Source organism: Dermochelys coriacea, chromosome 6, assembly GCF_009764565.3.
Source record: "Dermochelys coriacea isolate rDerCor1 chromosome 6, rDerCor1.pri.v4, whole genome shotgun sequence".
Classification (NCBI taxonomy): Eukaryota; Metazoa; Chordata; order Testudines; family Dermochelyidae; genus Dermochelys; species Dermochelys coriacea.
In genome coordinates this window covers 63,938,780-63,954,293 of record NC_050073.1, presented here as the reverse complement: position 1 = coordinate 63,954,293, position 15,514 = coordinate 63,938,780, and the positions used below count along the sequence as shown (strand labels likewise).

At 42.4% G+C, this 15,514-nt stretch overlaps 1 protein-coding gene across 7 annotated transcripts in view; it reads right to left on the bottom strand.

Annotated features, from left to right (window-relative positions):
* TTBK2 (tau tubulin kinase 2) overlaps positions 1-2,988 on the bottom strand; it is a 217,042-nt gene extending 214,054 nt beyond the window's left edge. For 4 of the 7 annotated variants that reach the window (XM_038405265.2, XM_038405267.2, XM_043517544.1 and 1 more), the window contains exon 1: positions 2,386-2,988. The gene's annotated coding sequence lies outside the window, so the exon portion shown is untranslated. The remainder of the gene's footprint in view (positions 1-2,385) is intronic. The other 3 variants (XM_038405268.2, XM_043517545.1, XM_043517539.1) reach the window with 2 other exon arrangements.
* Between the last annotated feature and the right edge of the window lie 12,526 nt (positions 2,989-15,514).

Genomic DNA, 15,514 nt, shown 5'->3' with positions numbered 1-15,514 from the left:
ATTTTCCATCAGTCTGAATTTCTCTGCCTAACCCCCTATTGCTTCCAAAATACCACAAAGAGGTTAAAGACACAGGGGCTGCCAAGTACACAGTAGCAGATCTGAAGCAAATCAAAATAAAAATGGAAATGTTTTCTGAAGAAAGCTAATAATACATTTCCATCATATACACAGTACTTAGATACATTGTGCCAAAAATAACTTTATGAAAGTCAAATAAAAAGCATTAACAATAAGTACATAGTCACTCTTTTATACACATCACAAATTACTTCACTCATCCTTTACAAATCAAAATGATGTTAACAAGACTACCGATAGAATAAAACGCTAACTTTAAGACTTAGTACTTTGCTTACTCAAATACATTACTAGGGCATTTCACTGTATAATCCTGAGAAGTCACTGTCAAGATGTGAAAAGATTCTGTACTGAGCTACATAGGATATTGCATATATTTGTCCCACATTTCACTGTTGAGAGTCAATGCTACTGCAAACCAAAAAAATCTGCAGGATCATATCAACTTTAACCTCTTGTTAAAGTAATGTACTGTAGCAAAAATGAATTAACACACACCTAGATACACCCCAACAAAGACACAGCATTGCCTACAGAGATTAAAAAAAAAAAAGCTTTTGGAAAATCTGCAGCATAGAATTCATTCATTCATTCATTTCAATGCTAACTATATTTAAGAGGTATTAAACTAGACAATAAGCAGTACAATGTTCTTCACATGTACTCCCCCCCATAATGAATATATCTTACTGTCTTTAAATTATTATTCTGATACTGCAACTTCACTGCTCAACTTCAGTATCTCCACTCATTCTGAGGTTTTTACAGCACCTCATTTCTTAATATTAAAAAATATATGTAGCAACAAATTTATCAAGGCACTTAATAAATTTTTCTCATTAAAATAAAAGCAGCTTGTTAATTTTAAATACTATTTCTCCATATACATTGTCTGCATAAGAAATGTCTTCACTATAATCTGTTTCACACATTTCACACAAATACCTTCATCATAAATACCAAGCATTGTACAGAAGAGGTTAAGCTATAAACATGCCACTCCTTTGTTCTTCCAATTGACATACAATAGTTGATCAGAATTTTTAAATCCATCCCCGTCTACACTGAAGAGTGTTTCCTATTGCCACAGCATATACCCTCAAGGTTAGTAATTCCATACCAATCTTTGTCCTCTCACTGCTTTTGCTCTCTTGTGGTAACAGAAATGCAAGGATGCTGTAACACAGCTTTCAACCCTCATCTATACTTTCAGAAATAATATATTTTCTTATATAATTAAATACTACTGGTGGTGGATAAAATAGTATTTTTAAAAGGCCCCTCCCATATTAGATTTGTTTGTTTGTTACAACTATGGCCTACCAAGTCACATCTCATATCTGTATTCATATATTGATGCAACTGCTGTTAATGTCTCCAGTGCTTAATGTGATAGCCACCAGACAGATTCTCCATCCATCCTTGCGCACACACACATATATACATACATACATATACACACACACACACACAGAGCATATTTGTACAAGAAAAGGAAACAGACAAAAGCTATTACAAACTTGGCTGTTTCAACATCAAGTGGCAAATATCTGCTAATAATGTGTATCCTCTTCTAGTAAGAGAAACTAAAGAGCATAATCATGTGCCTATAAATTTAACTTCAGAGTAGAAAAGCCAAAGGTGGAGAGTCAACGCTGCTGGATTCCAGCATACCTGGTGACCTTATATCAAATACAGCAGTAACTATTCTTCCCTGTCCAATCTACACAATCTGTGGTAGTGTGCTGTAACAGCAATATCTTTCAGAGAATGTCCTGTAGCATCCCAAAGCTGCTGTGCACCTTTTATGCCATCAGCATTACACCACAATTAAGATTTCAATAACAATCGTTTTTCAGGAGACAACAGCACCTCTCATCCTAACGACCCAAAGTGCTTTTATGCAGCAAAAACCCTTCCGTCACTCGTAGTCAGTCTGCAAGCAGTCGGGGAACGATCTAGCAACGGGATCTTATCTTGCTGTAGCCCGGAAGGTTCCTCTCCTGCCCCGTAGCGCTCATCACCCCTGTGTCACCGGTTACTACCCGTTAGCGGGCACACACACAAACTACACTCCCCCCCCGCTCCGGCGCGACCCATCCCGAATGGTCCCTCTCGCCTTCCGGCCCCAGTCGCCACCCGCTAAGCGATGCGCCGGCGCATGATGCCGGGATATTTCCAGCTCCCCGGGCATCCCGCCCGCCCCGCAGTGCCCTGCGTGGAGACAAAGAACCAGCCATAAATACCACCACCACCACCACCACGGTGAGGCGGCGGGGCCCAGCGGGCGGCAGCGGCTCTCACCTGGAACGTGACCGAACCGGCGGCGGCGGCGGCGGCGGCGGCTCCACCCCGACGGGGCGAGTCGGACGGCGGGGGCAGGGTTAACGCCTGCGGCGAGAGCGCCCCAGCTGCAGTCCGGGCTAGCGCCGCGGGCCCCGGCTCAGCCTGCTGCCCATCGCGTGCGGTCTCTATGGTGACGGCCGCGCCGGGAGGGGGGACCAGCGCCGCGAGGCAAGGCGGGCTAGTGGGGTGCTGCGGGGCCCGTGTCCCGCCCCAGCAGGGTTAACCCCTTCTCTTCCGCCTCTCCCATGCCTGCTGCAGTCCCCGCCGGACCCGACTGGTCTCGCTGCCGTCGCAATAAACTCCCCCCTCTCTCCGAGCGCCACCTAGCCCGTCGCCTCTGAGAGCACCGCCCAGCTACAGTCACGCTGGACGTTGATTTGACGGCTGCCGAGCTTCTCGCCCGCCGATTGGCGGACAGGGTTATCACTGCTGATGAAAGGAGGGCGTACTGTGGAAATACCGCTGTCTTCAGGTTTGCTTGAGAGCAGCGGTAACCAGTTAACAGAGTCACAATGATCTGCACGCATGCGCATGGCAAAAATGCATTCTGGGTAGTGTAGTTTTCCGGCTGCCGCTGCGGAGGAAACGCGTGGCTGGGAGGCGTTTCTTCTCCTGAGCTGTTGAAGGAGGCGGGAGATGCGAGTTAAAGCCCAGGGCTAGGAGCCGGGAATCCTGATTTCCTGCGACTTACACCCAAGCGAAGTGAGGTGCTCTCTGTTCCGTGCAGGGTCACATACTGCGCTCATCACCGCAGCGTGCAAGCGCCTTCCCGTGGGTGCATTTGGAGCATCTCGCCTCTGCAGCCCGGGCTCTGGTTCCCTTCGGTCGCGTGAGAGCAGCAGTGGAGCAGAGGAATAGCTGCGTCCCCACTGCATTGCTAGCTCCACCCTCAGCAGCATCCAGCTCCAGCCTGCACTCCCTGAGCAGCCGGCGAGCTGCGTGTAAAACATCGCTTAACCTCGCCTAGAGGTGCGTGTGGACGCACAGGAGTGCGGTTAGGTGCAACTGTCGAATGATGCTTCGCGCTAACCCCGCAGTGAATTCAGGCTCTAAGAGACATGACTTAGAGCTGTTACATGTAGTGAGTTTGCTCTCCATCTCCACCTGCGTCTGCCGCGGGAGGGGGGGGGGGGTTTCTCTAGGTACAGGCTGCTCTGTGTTTATAGTAAAGGAAGGCTCAAGAGTGCACCTTGAACTTTGTGGTGAGGTTCATGACGGTTCTTGGCTCCTATGGGAGTTGCTTCTGTATTTTTGTCCCAGCCTCAAAGAAGGCTCCATCTCTCCAGCACCGATAAGCCCTTAACCTTATCATAGAACTTTCCATAAGTGAGACATGGAGGGACATGCAGGGTCAAGTGCCCCCCCCAATTGCTGCTTGGCGGGGGGGGTAGGGAAGAGGAAGGGCTCTGTCCTCTTCCTGCTGCGTCTGCCCCCAAGCTCCCTATGCCGCTCTCCCTGGAAGCCAGGCCCAGGTGCAGAGTGACCAGGGCAGGAGCAGCCGCTTTTTGTGCTGGCTGCTCTGGGTCACCGCTCAGTGCGGTGCAGCAGCTGCTTCAGCGAGCCTGGCTCGGAGGCAATTGAGTCGGGGACAAGGCCAAGCAAGCCGGCATTTTCTCTCCACGTTTCTGGCTCGTTCAGCTCCTGTGCCCGGGCACCAGGCCTGGGCAGAGAGCACAAAGGGTGGCCCGCTCCTGCTGCCACCACCTCCCCAACCTGGCTCTTGCAGGCAGTCGCCACACTGCACAGAGCAGTGACCATGGGCAACTAGCTTCAGTCATGTGAGAAGTGGTCCAGTCCCGCTCCACCCTGGGGCCTGGCTGCCAGGGAGAGGAGCTGAACATGTGCAGGGAGGGAGCATAGTGGAAGAAGAACAGACCCCGCCCCCTACACAACCCTGCAGGTAACTGGTGGGGCAGAGACAGGGTGGTGGCCGCTAGCTGGGCGCTATGGGGTGGGAATGGTGCTGGACAGAGGAGACATATACGGGGAAGGGGGGTTATGTATCTTCCCCTTTAGACTGTGCCCTCCCCTCCGTGTAGGGAGGCCAGAGTCACCTGCTTCTTCCTCATCTCACATGTCAAATCACCACTTTCGCTCCAAATTCCTCCCAAAAATATAGGTAGTAGCCTTTGCAAAATTACTTCCATTCATTTTCAGGATCAATCCCACTTATTTCCCCATGCATATTATTCATATCTGTACTATATTGTGCAGATATGCTACTCAAATTAGAGATTCTAACCTTTCTATCTCACGGTTTTATATTGCCATCCATCACTACAGTACTTGTGCACCTTCCAGGTAAAATCAATACTAGCAGAGTAAAGAGTTCCGCTTGGAGTAGGATGTGTATTTATTTTTATATTTAATATTTGAACATTTAATTCTCTACTCATTTGTGTTATGTATATTTACATGGCATTACTGAAGCACAGTAACTGATAATACTCACTACCTCATATAACAATTGGCAATTGTGTGGTCAAATAAGTTGTGTCCTTAACAATAATACTTCACAGTGGTCTATAGGAAGGATTTCAAAACACTTTACGTACATTAATTTAGCCTCACAACCGTCCCGAATGCTAGGTCAGTGTGATCCCCATTGTACAGGTGGCAAAACTGGATGATTTAAGTGACTTGAGCAGTGTTTCAGACTGCAGGAGACATGAAAGTAGAACCTAGGTCTCCTACTTCCCTTAAAGAGAAGGAAGATAAAAGGACCCGTTTTGAAATTTTCAGTTGAAATTTTTCTAAAGTTTAAAACAGAGGAGTGAGTATGTTGGTCTACTGGTCCTCCAGAAAAATCGACACTGAAATCAATAAATGGATTGCTCAAGAGATGCCCAAGCTATGAAAGTAGCAGGGCCAGGATTAGAATAGCAGAGCGTAACTCGATTTAGTTATCTAGATGTAAAAACGTACCTCTTTTTCCAGTGAAAACTTAGCTGTAGTCTGATGTTTAGTCACAGCAATGTGCATTACTGCCTTAGTCTAGTTATTGTATGCTGCATATGCAAGTTTGTCATGCAGCCTTTTAAATTAATAAAATCAAAGATAATTGAGGTAAGTTCCACTTCTATATCAATCTGCCAGAAATGATGAGTTGTTTAAACAGATCTTAAGCTGCACCTATTGAAATCTATGTCTGAAGGCCCCTCCCCCAGCCTGAAGGGAGAAGCTACTGGACCCAGGGTTCAAATAATTACGGGGGACAACTAATGAACAATAATAATGTGAGTGTCACAAGAACAAAAATCAGGAATCAGGAAAGGGATAACAAGCAAAGAACCTTAGACAGCACCCACTGCTCCTCAAAAGGTGTCTAGGGAGCCAGCAGATGTGGCCCAGAGGACCTCTGCCCAGATACATGAGCCCAAAGAGGAACAGAGGTAGGCCCCATAGTTGCAGAACACTCCCTTGTCTAGCATCCTCCTTCTGGTATTTTAGATGGCCATTTTGGTCTGTGCCAGGAGGAGGTTGATGAGGAGGTCTCACAACTTTGTGGAGCCACGGACAGAGTGTATATAGATCAGAAGACGTGGGGAAAAGTGCAGCCAGAACCTTAAGAGAAGGTTCTGGAGGAGCTGGAAAAGGGGGATTTTAAGCTGCAGTGACAGAGTCAGTAGCACAGATAATTTGCTAACCAGTGGCTTGAGAACTCTAGCTAACGCTAACTTGGCTGTGAATTCATCAACTCATTTTACCCAACCTTAATTAGTACTAGTCCATGCAAAGAAAAGGTGATCCAGTTTCCACTACTGCTATTCATCCATATTTGAACTTTCTTTTACTACCTACTGATTTTACATTTACAGAGATTATAAAATGGGGAAAACTAGATAGAAACGTCTCAATTTGTTAATTTGTGCAAGAAGTTGTCAAAAATACTAGTTGTCTTTCTAGATTCTAATTTCGGATGTATTGTGGGTCTCAATCTATTAGTGCTATAAACATTTATGCAAACTATAGTGGATTTTACTGCACATTTGTAATTTACTCTCCCTATGCTTGTCAACTGTTTAGGAATGTATCTTTTCTTCCTATAACCATCATATCAGTTTTGTTGTTCCAAAACATTGTCCAAAACACTGCATTGTTTTGTTTACATTTTTAATTCTAAATTATTCCCAGAATGTCATGTTTTTGTATAAAGTGACCACGTTCACTCTGCTTGGCAAATTGCATTTCTTTCTCAGCGAAGGCCTAGATGCTGGGTGGGGTGAATTTCACCTGGAAAGGAAGGACAGGCAGTGGCCCAGTTCTTTGCTGGTGTAACTCCTCACAAGTCAATGAAATTAAGCCAGGAGAGAATGTGGCCTAGTTTTCCCAACAAGGAGGGGAACTATCACAATTGTTGGGGGTTTCATAATACATCACCCAGTGGATGAAGACTATCAAAATAGGAGGAGGTGGAGCTCACCTGTGTTGATGGTTGTAGGTCACTATGGGTGTTGATGTCCTGTGATGTGTCATTGCATTATTTTGTGTGGTGGGATATGGCCTAGGGAAGAGAACTGAGACAAGGCAATAACATATCTGAAAGAAGTCAGTATCCCTAAGCATACCCACAGCCAGCCAGATTTAAGAGAATAAGTGTGTATGTACTCATATACAGAACATGAAAGAGTTAAGAGAACAACTTTTGTGCTCCCAACCATCCTGCTCTCCCACAAACCTCGCTAGAGAGCTCCAAGAAGTGAGAAAGAATTTATAGAGCCATTACATTTCCCCTAGAATTGCACTAGTGGATGGATGTGATATGCTCTCCCTCTTTTTTCTTTGTGCCACATTGGCAGAGAGGGGGAATATACTGGAAACAGAAGAAAGATAGAAGCTTGGATCATTCTTCTTCCATCAGGTGCCAGTGTAGCTCCATCTACAATCAAGAAGGCTTGGAACCCCAAAAACTCCCTTCCCACATATCAGCTCCCACTTCAGAATTTCCTGCCTAATGAGTTGCCATTTCATGGCCAGTAAAGAGGCAAGAGGTAGGTGCAGTCTCTCCACAGGTTGACATACTAAAATCAAGCTAAAGGCACTAAAATGTGCCTACCTCAGTGTTAAGTAGAATTTCAATCAAGTTAAGCTTGCGCCATTGAAAAAATGGCATCTTTTTACCTGTCTAGATAGGGTGCCTGTGGTCATCAGCTCAGGACTCCCAACTTTTTGGACTGATTTCAAGCCATGGGTTTTTGTTAGGTTCAGCATCTGTAGTTTACTATGATGAACGCAAGGGGCAGGCCTTTGTGGGGTACTTGCTCAGCAAATGTAGCTTGACTTCCTGCCATACTTTCTCTCCATAATAACCATTAGCAGCCACCACAACAACAAAATTGTGCTCAAGCAGAGAAGCACTTTACAGAAAGAGCCACCTGCAAAGATAAAACTCATTAGGAAGGAGGATTGGATAGAAGAGCCAAACCCAAGTAAGAAAGATAGGGGGAGAGGCAAACACACGATGAACAGAAACAACACTGGTGATCTTAACATTGGTATCCCACGTTTTTCCCCAAGAGAATTATGTAGGCCACAAACTTAACTGTGAGCTACCAACATATGGATGTTGATAGATCAGTAGAGCATCATTCAGAGAACCGGAGTAGCAGCCGTGTTAGTCTGTATTCGCAAAAACAAAAGGAGTACTTGTGGCACCTTAGAGACTAACAAATTTATTTGAGCATAAGCTTTCGTGAGCTACAGCTTCTTGGGAAAACATCGGATGCATCCGATGAAGTGAGCTGTAGCTCACGAAAGCTTATGCTCAAATAAATTTGTTAGTCTCTAAGGTGCCACAAGTACTCCTTTTCATTCAGAGAACCATCCTTGCTACATAATCTAAAAGGATTTAAACATATCACAACATCTCACAAGGGAATCCTGCCTTTGAGCCCTTTAGATATTTCTTTGTATTGTGCTAGCATGTCATTACCCCTACCCTAATTCCAGCCAAAAGTGACAGAGATCAGAAACCAGAATGACATCTAGATATAGCAATATAGAAAGGAATTAAATGAATGGACTTAACTAAGACATTTGGAGGGAATGCTCTTCAAATTCAAGGTGAGACCCAAGTGGGGAATACAAGTAGAAATGCTCAGGTACTGCCAGGAATACAACTATTTTACAAAGAAGTCCAAAAATGTAAAGTGCACTTCTCTGAAAAAGACACCCTCTTACTCAGTAGATCAGCTCTTTCTATCACATCTGCTAACTTTAGTGACAAAACTAATTTTTAACTGCTCTTTACTCCTGTTAGGCCTACAAAGCCAATAAACACAGCTAAGAGAGAGGGAGAGCTGGAGTCTGTTCCTGTTTGTGCATGATCAACAGAATTGATTACTAAGTATCAAATCAATTACACCTGTGCAAACCTATTGGCAGTACTGAGATTGTGCAGAGGTCACTGAGGGTATAATTTGAGGACAATCAAGTTACACAGATTTAACAGAGGACAACATTTGACATGCTTAATCTTTATTCCGTGCTATAATGCTTAGGAATGAGAGAATCTAGGTTGACTTTCAAATCCCAGATGGAGCTGGCAGGACTGGCAACAAAACAAAACACCTTTTTCAAACTGAGTGCCAAAAACAAACAAATCCCACCACCACCACCTCTGCTATTTTTCCTTATTTCCCTCTTTGTTAGGAAAGGTGTACTCAAAAACAAGAGATTCTATGTACATTATTTTTTTATTAAATGTTCTAAGATGTGGTAGTCCTATAATAGCAACCTTGCAGCACAACTGGGAATGTTTTATTAGTTAATGGTTGTAAAACACTTTAAAGATGGAAAACCTGTATATGAGCTGAAGATTAATAAACGTCTCTGGCGGCCAAAGGCATGAAGTAAACTAATAAAACATGCCTTGTCATGTCTTAATGCTATATTCAAGAGCTCACTTGGCTACAGATTGAAAGGAGAGGGAAGTCAAGTGCTGAGGATCAGAGCTTCAGATGGAGAGCCAAGAGGATAGATGCCATTAATTATAGCAAATGCCCAAAGGTTCCTCTGTCAAAACTTCATTGTAACGTGTTACTATTGAAAGTTATAAGTAAAGGAAGGAATAAAAAGTTTAGCAGGGCTAGTGTGTGAGAAGGCAATATAATTCACTAGTTTGTGCAACTGTGAGAAATAAGCATAATATTGCAAATAGGTCCTTGAATTTAAATTGTAAATTAGTTATTTTATTTAATAACAAGTCTCCCATCCAAGGATACCAAAAAGCTTTACAAATGTAAGTAGCAGTAATCCCGTTTTACACGGCAGGAACATAAGAATGGCCATACTGGGTCAGAACAAAGGTCCATCCACCCCAGTATTCTGTCTTCCGACAGTGGCCAATACCAGGTGCCCCAGAGGGAGTGACCTAACAGGTAATGATCTAGTGATTTCTCTCCTGCCATCCATCTCCACCTTCTGACAAACAGAGGCTAGGGACACCATTCTTTATCCATCCTGGCGAATAGCCATTAATGGACTTAACCTCCATGAATTTATACAGGTCTCTTTTAAACCCTGTTATAGTCCTAGCCTTCACAACCTTCTCAGGCAAGGAGTTCCACAGGTTAACCGTGCACTGAGTGAAGAAGAACTTCTTTTCATTTGTTTTAAACCTGCTGCCCATTAATTTCATTTGGTGGCCCCTAGTTCTTATATTATGGGAACAAGTAAATAACTTTTCCTTATTCACTTTCTCCACACCACTCATGATTTTATATACCTCTATCATATCCCCTTAGTCTCCTCTTTTCCAAGCTGAAAAGTCCTAGCCTCTTTAATCTCTCCGCATATGGAACCCGTTCCAAACCCCTAATCATTTTAGTTGTCCTTTTCTGAAACTTTTCTAATGCCAGTATATCTTTTTTGAGATGAGGAGACCACATCTGTACGCAGTATTCAAGGTGTGGGCTTACCATGGATTTATATAAGGGCAATAAGATATTCTCCGTCTTATTCTCTATCACTTTTTTTAAATGAGTCTTAACATCCCGTTTGCTTTTTTGACTGCCGCTGCATACTGCGTGGATGTCTTCAGAGAACGATCCACAATGACTCCAAAATCTTTTTCCTGATTAGTTGTAGCTAAGTTAGCCCCTATCATACTGTATGTATAGTTAGGGTTATTTTTTCCAATGTGCATTACTTTACATTTATCCACCTTAAATTTCATTTGCCATTTTGTTGCCCAATCACTTAGTTTTGTGAGATCTTTTTGAAGTTCTTCACAGTCTGCTTTGGTCTTAACTATCTTGAGCAGTTTAGTATCATCTGCAAACTTTGCCATCTCACTGTTTACCCCTTTCTCCGGATAATTTATGAATAGGTTGAATAGGATTGGTCCTAGGACTGACCCTTGGAGAAGATCACTAGTTACCCCTCTCCGTTCTGAAAAATTACCATTTATTCCTACCCTTTGTTTCTTGCCTTTTAACCAGTTCTCAATCCATGAAAGGATCTTCCCTCTTATCCCATGACTTAATTTACATAAGACCCTTTGGTGAGGGACCTTGTCAAACGCTTTCTGGAAATCTAAGTACATTATGTCCACTGGATGCCCCTTGTCCACGTTTGTTGACCCTCTCAAAGAACTGTAATAGATTACTAAGACATGATCTCCCCTTACAGAAACCATGTTGACTTTTGCGCAACAATTTGTTTTTCAATGTGTCTGACAATTTTATTCTTTACTATTGTTTCAACTAATTTGCCCGGTACTGACGTTAGACTTACCGGTCTGTAATTGCCAGGATCACCTCTAGAGCCCTTCTTAAATATTGGTGTTACATTAGCTATCTTCCAGTCACTGGGTACAGTAGCTGATTTAAAAGGACAGGTTACAAACCATAGTTAATAGTTCCTCAATTTCACATTTGAGTTCTTTCAGAACTCTTGGGTGAGTGCCATCTGGTCCCAATGATTTGTTACTGTTAAGTTTCTCAATTAAATTCCAAAGCCTCCTCCAGTGATACTTCAATCTGTGACAATTCCTCAGATTTGTCACCTACAAAAGACCGTTCAGGTTTGGGAATCTCCCTCACATCCTCAGCCATGAAGACTGAAGCAAAGAATTAATTTAATTTCTCTGCGATGACTTTATCGTCTTTAAGTGCTCCTTTTGTATCTCGATTCACCAGGGGCCCCACTGGTTGGTTGTTTAGCAGGCTTCCTGCTTCTGATGTACTTAAATGACATTTTCTTATTACCTTTTGAGTTTTTGGCTAGCTGTTCTTCAAACTCCTTTTTGGCTTTTGTTATTACATTTTTACATTTAATTTGGCAGTGTTTATGCTCCTTTCTATTTACCTCACTAGGATTTGACTTCCACTTTTTAAAAGATGCCTTTTTATCTCTCACTGCTTCTTTTACATGGTTGTTAAGCCACAGTGGCTCTTTTTTTAGTTTTTTTTTTTACTGTGTTTTTTATTTTGGGGTATACATTTAAGTTGAGCCTCTATTATGGTGTCTGAAAAGTGTCCATGCAGCGTGCAGGGATTTCACTCTAGTCACTGTACCTTTTAATTTCTGTTTAACTAACTTCATTTTTGCATAGTTCCCCTTTCTGAAATTAAATGCCACAGTGTTGAGCTGTTGAGGTGTTCTTTCCACCACAAGAATGTTAAATGTTGTTATATTATGGTCGTCATTTCCAAGCAGTACTGTTATAGTTACCTCTTGGACCAGATCCTGCAATCCACTCAGGACTAGATCAAGAGTTGCCTCTCCCTTTGTGGGTTCCTGTACCAGCTGCTCCAAGAAGCAGTCATTTAAAGTATCAAGAAATTTTGTCTCTGCATTTCGTCCTGAGGTGACATATACCCAGTCAATATGGGGATAATTGAAACCCCCCATTATTATTGAGTTGTTTTTTTTTTTATTTTGATAGCCTCGCTAATCTCCCTTAGCATTTCATCATCACTATCACTGTCCTGGTCAATAATAGATCCCTACTGTTATATTATTTTTAGAGCATGGAATTACTATCCATAGAGATTCCATGGAACATGTGGATTCATTTAAGATTTTTATTTCATTTGATTCTACATTTTCTTTCACATATAGTGCCACTCCTCCCCACACAACCTGTTCTGTCCTTCCGATATATTTTGTACCTGAACGATTGTGTCTCATTGATTGTCCTCACTCCACCAAGTTTCTGTGATTCCTATTATATCAATATCCTCCTTTAACATGAGGCACTCTAATTCACCCATCTTATTATTTAGACTTCTAGCATTTGTGTACAAGCACTTTAAAAACTTGTCACTATTTATTTGTCTGCCCTTTTCTGATGTGTCAGATTCTTTATATGAATGTTTCTCGTCTGATCTGGCCCTCTTCCATCCCCTCCTCCTGACTAAAACCTAGAGAATCTCTATTAATAGACTCTCTTCTAAGCGAAATCTCTGTCCAATCCATATGCACCTCTGCAACAATCGGCTTTCCCCCATCTCTTAGTTTAAAAACTGCTCTGCAACCTTTTTATGTTAGGTGCCAGCAGTCTGGATCTATTTCGGTTTAGATGGAGCCCATCCTTCCTGTATAGGCTCCCGCATCCCAAAAGTTTCCCCAGTTCCTAATAAATCTAAACCCCTCCTCTCTACAACATTGTCTCATCCACGCATTGAGACTCTGAAGCTCTGCCTGCCTACCTGGCCCTGCGCGTGGAACTGGAAGCTGATTCAGAGGTGAAGTGACTGTCACTTCAAGTCAGGGGAAGACTCAGAAATAGAATCCAGCACTTCCAATGATCAGTCCTGTACTATAACCACTAGACAATACTGCATTCTTTTATTTAAGTGCAAAGAATATGTATGTTATCTTTTATCTTAATTTAAACAGTGCAAAGAAAATCTTTGGCACACCCTTAAGGGAAGAATGGACAAACTTTTATCATTTTTTTTCTCTTCTTTTCAGAATTTGAGAGTAGCAGCATCTGCTGGCCAAACCCCAAACAGGATTCTTCTGATTTGATGGACTAGAACAGAAAACTCTTGGGTTCTCTATAGGTTGAACACAATCCACTGCAGGTTTTCAACTGCTGCTTTATTGGATTTATATGGACAAACACGGGATGATAAATATAGTTTCCTGGATTTCTATTGGCAACTCTTTTTGACAGGGGAACCGTGGAAGAAGAGGCGATTATTTTCTCTAGTATTTTTCTGCCTGGAATTTATAGGACACGTATATCCTAAAGGATTGCATATCACTATCTAAGCCTTAAAAATTACAGGCATGCCTATATACAAACTTGCACACACGTCTACCCATAGGGAGAAACTCAGCAACTGACTAACAAGATGTAGAAACTCTTGAAATATACTAGCTGAGGAGATAAATTTACCTTTCGTAAAATGAACTACTGTATGGAAGCAAATAATCCATTCTGAAAAAATACAGTTTTGTCAAGTAGTTTTAATGGAATTTCTCTTTTCCAAGCTAGCTACTATTTTTTATTGGATTAGGATTCAGAAGTTCTTCAAGTTTGTTTACGACTCTGTAAGTGGATGGTTTCAAAGGGGAACCCGTATCTCAGCAGTAATTATTTGAGTGAAATAATTGTGTCTTACGTCCAAATAGCTCTTGGTTTTGGATAGATCATCTACCAATCTTGTAACTGCTGGGCTTAGCTATACCCCCATATGCAAATCACAAGGCAAATTTATGTGAATATGTTTCTGCTCAATCACTGGCCCTGTAAGAGGCAAGCACAGCCTCAGAGACAAAATGTAAAGCAAGGAGAAACAAGAGAAATGATCAGGAATAAGGCAGAGATGTACAGGATTGATGCATGTTAATTCCCAAGCGAAGACAAATTTAGAATTAAGATAAAATAATCTCACTACCCAGCAAACAAACATCTGCCAGTCTTATTTGTTGGAAGTAGCAGGTCATTTGAAAAAAGTAAGGAGGCAGGAGGTATGCTTTAAGTGAGGAACAGAAGAGAAAATTTTACAGGATGGACATCCTGCAAAATCCAGGGATCAAAGGAAGCACCAGCTGAATATAGTGTATCTGCTTTATGTAGTTTGGAGAAAGGTACAACAGAAGTATGGAGAGGTACCCAAGTCACAACTCCTCATAAGAAGACACATTTCTCTCTGCCCCTAAGATTGCCATTAAACTGGCAAGGACACATAGATCTCTTTCAGAGGAAATTTATGGATACTTGGCTTCTCCTTGGGACCATGTGACTGTTTTTGAAAGATACAGCTACAGAAGACTGCCTCAGATTTTCTAAAACAGGATGCCCTATCTGGGTAATATTTTATGGTTCACGTGATGTTTAAGGAGTGATGAACAACCTTAGGAGGTTTGTGACAAAACGACCAAAGAAAAATGTCTTGATTAATGTGGAAGGGTAAATTGACCTTGAGAAGAAATTCAGGAGAGGTTCTGAGGATAACTTTGTCAGGGGAAAAACGGTTCCTTGATAGTATAGGGCTCCTAACTGACTAACCTTTGAGGTGTAACATTGAGGAAGGTAACCTTAAAAGGAAAAGTAACATAAGGAACTTGCCTTGGTTATTTAAAAGGAGGCTTCCTGAGAGCCCTGAGAATGAGGTTACAATTCCATTTAAAACAGGCTTCTTGATTATTGGCCTGTGATGTTTTCCTGACTGTAGAACATGAGACATGAGGGCAAAGAGCAAGGCTATTACTTGGCATGGTTGGGTCCAGTGCCACAGGAGTGGGCAATTGCCATAGAAGAGAACCAGACCGGACCTGTAAGTTTTAACCTGCTAACAAATCTAAAATATGGTTTCAATTCCCAGCTCTGACACAAACTTTTAGTGCAAGCTTGTTCTATGTTTCAATTCCCCATTTATAAAATAGGGGACAATAATGACTTCCTGTTTCCTCTGTTTAGACTGTAAGGTCTTTGGGGAAAGGGATTGTATCTTACTCAATCTGTATAGTACTTGGGGGTCCTCGATCATGATTTGAGCCTCTCAGCACTACTGTGATATAAATAAATTATAACTGATCTTGTTTGCAATCTGCCTTGCAGCATTCTAGCACATAAATTAGGTTCTCTTTTAAAATTTCCACCATCCCCATACTCCTTACCTTTGATTTT